The sequence below is a fragment of the Montipora foliosa genome, chromosome 2 (assembly GCF_036669935.1).
Source record: "Montipora foliosa isolate CH-2021 chromosome 2, ASM3666993v2, whole genome shotgun sequence".
In the NCBI taxonomy this organism is placed as follows: Eukaryota; Metazoa; Cnidaria; class Anthozoa; order Scleractinia; family Acroporidae; genus Montipora; species Montipora foliosa.
In genome coordinates, this window is record NC_090870.1 from 57,811,980 (window position 1) to 57,816,979 (window position 5,000).

Genomic DNA, 5,000 nt, shown 5'->3' on the forward strand with positions numbered 1-5,000 from the left:
TTGATTTTTATTTTGTTTCTAATGTGAACCTGCTGAATTATATCGCCAATGGCTCAGTGTTTGAATGGTATATTAGGTAATCTGTTGCATGATGTAAACACATTGCACCTTAATAGTTGTCATTACATGGATTATGTTTTACCTTGATAAGTCTGTGTGAAAGTCCATGTTATAAGAGAAATTGAATTTAATTTAATGCTTTTACTGGATTGTTCATCAGGATATAATATAGATGGTTTTTCACCTGACGTCACAGCAGCCATGTTGGTACACAGAAACCGACTAGGGGAAAAAAAGTCTTTTTGGGGGGAATGTGACTCTATTATAATGCAGAACATCAGTGAGCCATAAATTGCTATGTTTTGTACAAGACCAATATGACCGTCTCATCAAATGTGTTTAAAAACCATCTGCTGGCCTGCACTTTACCAACTTTACAGAGCACTGACAGAAGCTAACTTCCTCTAGCAACTCTTGTTCACCCTTTTGTGCACTCCGATCAAACTTCTTATGTGCTCTGAGCTCCTTAAGTACTGCAATATTATCTTGCATTCAACTTTGAAACCAATTTGATTTGATATGTTAGGAAGAGGCTTATTTACCTACAAAACCATTCATGAAAGGAGATTTTTCTTCCTGAGTATAAAGGAGGAACTAATCTCACATAAGGATGGAGAAACAAGAAGAAGAATTATGTGATCCATCTCTCGGAAGTTTCCTTTATTTACTTTAGGGATGGTGCAAAAGTGTTATTGGTAAAGTTTAATCCAAAAGATTGAATTATTAATGAAAATTAATTGTGTATTTCAATCCGTAATTTTCCGAAAAAAAATATAATGAATAAATAAATGATTATCTTAAATTGCACTTCCTCTCCTACGTGTACATTGCCCTCATCATGTCATACAAATTTGTTACAGACAGCTGCTAGGGGATGAAGGAATGCTTGGAAAGAAAGATTACCGGTAGTATTTCATGACCACACGAAGGTCATATACATGTAAAACATTGTGATAGGTGGAACAGAGAAATGGTGTTTACTTGGCGAGGTGTGTATTCCTATAGTCGAACCTGAAATTGGCTGGAGCGTCCATCCTCCACACTACAGTGAAGGCAATGACGGTCAAAACCTTTATTTTATTTTCAAAAACTTCCTAGTTGAGCATATGATCTGCTTTGGATTGGCTCCTTCAGCCTGTGGAATGTGGTATCTCTCCCTGGGAAAGTATTCTAAAAGTAAATCTTCTCCGGGAAGGGGACTCAAGAAATTAAAAGGGCAGGAGACTCCTACTTGGGGCTCGTTGTGTTAAGTAGTCTCTCTGGGTTTTGTTCATGGAGATTTTTCCTGCAACGCAATTTTTTCCCTGACTGATTGTTGGTGAACCCACTGCTCCCCTGAACCACCAGTCCTGAAATTGACGAAGTAAAAATCGTAATCGGCTGGCATTGAAGTCCGCACTCAATCACATTACCAAGCATCATTTTTTAATCAACGTTTGTCACATTTTGCAGGGGTTTCATAAGAACAAGAAGGTCATAATATTCATTGGAAGGGAATGGGACACCCAAAGAATGGAAGCAGAAGAAAGAAGACCGAAGAATATTGCAGAGGGGACCCTTAAAGCCAAATACAATGGAATTTGATTGTGGGATTTTTTATCCTGAAGGTGGGTCTAAAAAACCAATGTAGCAATGTTAAGAAAAATGTGAGGGCCTAGTTATCTACTCATCAAACACTCCAAGGAACAACCAAAGTAATACAGTCAAGCCAATTCATGACATGTATGTCATGCGCGACCAGTTGTTTTGAAATTTGAAACAGAGTATTCCAAATCTGCGTGCCAGTTTTGAACTTTGCTTTCGAATTCCGAATTCCTTTAGTGCTCTCCGTGCCGCAATTTCTTCGGCCCTCTCTTTCAGGAATTTCTGGATCCGCCCCTGGGTCGTATCAGTTGACCCTGACGATGGATTAGAAGGCAACAAAAAGTTTGGTGATGAAAATCAACGATTCCCAGGAATCCATAACCCGACCCCCCCCCCCCGGATTCTTCGCTCTTTGTTTGACTTTGATAACGTATCAATGAAGTTCATTGTTGTTATATCCTAACTCTACAATTCTTCTCTTTCACCATTTTGTTTTGTAACTTCAAAACTTCCGTCGCGGCCCCTCGTTTGATTTTTTTATGATGTTAACGACCTGTCATAAAGTTCGATGTTAGTTTAGACACGGTACGATTACTTGGGTCGCTCGCAAGTTTGGTGACAACAATTTTCGCATGTGAAAACGTACCAGGCGACCCGGACGTGAAACACATGTTACAAATTTTGACAGGCAGCTTTTCATGTTCTAACCGAACCAAGCTCTGGATTGGGCAGTAACTTGGACACGATGAATTAAAAACATGTCGTCTTTCAAACGCGTCCCTCATCTCAGTTCATGTCAACTACAAATGAGTCAAGAGAGGTTTCAAGTACGAAACACAAGCAATGGTAGATTATTGTCAGGTACGATGACAATGAAAGAAGACCTTTTTCGAACCATCTTTGACAGGGACAATTACATGTATTCCGTGAAGGGTTTTGACTGCTGTTCACGACATTTATAAAGGCAGAAATCTTGATTCACGCACTAAACCTTTAAAGGATCACGCGTCCACGGTTAATATATTATTCACGAATCACAGGCTGTATTTCTTCAGTTTTTTTTTTTTTTTTTTTTTCCCGATTTACGGTTTTTTTGGCATCAACTCACGGATTTACGCGAAAAACCCCTTCCAGACCTTGTTTGACTGTAAATCAGTCAACATTATGCAAACAAAACAGTTTCCACAAAATTGATCAAAATTTGCACAGGAATGGCTTCAAGTACATGTATAAGGGATATCAGGCGTATATTTTTTTTGACATATGCAGCATGAGAGTTAACTACTTTCTTGAAACTTTCCCAAATGGATTTGCGGAACTTGAACTTCCCTGCCAGACAGAGGTGGGCTTCTTGTTTGTGTCCACTGCGCATGATGAGTACAGGAAAAGAGACATCTGCCGCAGGTTGAAAACTCACTGTGTTGCGCCCGCGGTTATCCTCCTCACGGTTAAACTTTGTCTTGTGCGGGCTCACTTAACAACAGCGAAATCGAAATTACTGAAGGAATGCGGTGGGTCACAAGTGGGGCTCAAGGTCCACAGTCAGGCAAACATATCATGGGCATGGCATTTTGAACAATGCCATCTAAGGTCGTGGACGGATGGTTTGGGATGAAAGTGAGTTTCGACCCATGGCATGCAGAGGTCTCTTTCCCATACTCGTCAGCCCAGTGAATGCAAAGGAAAAGAGGCATCTGCTAGCACGGAACAACTGAACCTTGCATGATTTTGCTTTTGCTCATAGTTTGTGGACTATGTTGTCTTTGGCAATGGTTTATCCTTCAGTGAAATTTTTAAGACACTGTGATTTTGACACTTTGATTGCAATCCCAATCCCCTGATTTTTATACACAAAATCTGCATAAAACATACATGTAACCTCTGGCTGTTATGAAACTATTTTTGCTGTCTTTGCAGGATGAAGGGCAATTGAAAGTATGACACTGAGGTAAGGTAATTGTTTTTGCAAACGTTGCCGTGGGGCACTTATATTTCAACAGAACTTACTATTGGACCCGTAGCCCACAAGGGCTACGGGTCAACAGCCCATGAGGCGAAGCCGAATGGGCTATTGACCCATGGCCCTTGAGGGCGAAGGTCTAATTGTTTTAGTATCACCCAACTAGTCGGACAGAAAAGGCAATAATAAAGTTAGCAAATGCAAGTTAAAGAAATATTTATTTGAGAACAAAACGAAAGAAAGCATAACGCTTTTGAAGTCTTTTCGCTACTTGAGGACTGTCAATAATAGTTCTCTAGTAGCATAGCCAATCAAAATGCAGGAATTGCATTAGACCACTAGTTGGGTCCTGTCTGACCTTGTAGCTCAGTCGGTAGAGCAGCGGTGATCTAACCCGAAGGTCGTGGGTTCAATTCCCACCCTGGTAGACATTTTCTCTCTGTGTGTGGGCCCCCGGGTGTGGGCCCAATTCCATTGGTAGGGCTAACGCTCACGTGGTTTGCATGGGTAGAAAATAGCACTTCACATTATCTTCCAACAGTTAATTTGGAAGGTAATGACGTTGACAACAGCGTAAACAGAGCAGTTAAAGACACCTTGTCCGGTGTGGATAATTGACATTTTTGGTGTGATGGTTCCTGATTTTCCTTTCTGCCTATTAAACCATCTTCAAGACATTGACAAGTACCAGATTATCTTTTTTTTTTTTTGAGCTCACCTGAGCTGGAATGTTTCTTTTGCCTGTTGTTTACAGTTTAATGCCAAGCCTTTGTTACCTTGATTGTTTTACACATAGATGATCTCAACCATGATGCAAAATCTTTCAGAATGTGGGCACGTTATTGTCTTTCAGTCTTTTCTTTTCATGTTGCTGTTTGTGATGGTTTCATCATCATCATCTCTTTTCTTTACGGTCGGAGTTTAGAGTAGCTACATGTCATATTTCCGAAATTTTTACTCTACCAGCCATGATATTCTTCAAAGGACATACCACAACGCCGGTAACTCCATGCCCTACTCTTTGCGAATAGTGTGTGGATTCTTTTTTGTCCCAGAGGGTTGTGAAGAAGAGTTCTGAGACAGGGCCTACGGTTTGTCGTCCTAGAAAGTTTATAAACCATTTGCAGATGTCATTACGACGGTAGCGCTTTCTCCTCAGTTACTCTAATAACCGAGTGTTGGTCTGGCGGTGGTTCGAGCCTTCACGCGTGGAAGTCCGATACTCAACGAACTGAGCCATTAGACTTAACTATTGAAGTGTAGTGTGAGCGTTAGCCCTACTCCATGGAAATGGGCCCACATAAGGACAGAGAAAAACTCTGGCCAGGGTGGGAATTGTTCCCTTCCTTGCAACTGAGCCATTAGCCTGCGTAGCAAGCGTTTCCGTGGGGGGATA

At 40.9% G+C, this 5,000-nt stretch overlaps 1 long non-coding RNA gene across 4 annotated transcripts in view; it reads left to right on the plus strand.

The window, feature by feature from the left end:
• The first annotated feature begins 1,627 nt into the window (after positions 1–1,627).
• LOC137993669 (uncharacterized) overlaps positions 1,628–5,000 on the plus strand; it is a 13,253-nt gene continuing 9,880 nt past the window's right edge. The window contains exons 1-2 of one of the 4 annotated variants that reach the window (XR_011121909.1): positions 1,628–1,667; positions 3,562–3,592. This is a non-coding gene — a long non-coding RNA (uncharacterized lncRNA). Of the gene's footprint in view, positions 1,668–3,486; positions 3,593–5,000 lie in introns of those variants that run through there. The other 3 variants (XR_011121908.1, XR_011121906.1, XR_011121907.1) reach the window with 3 other exon arrangements.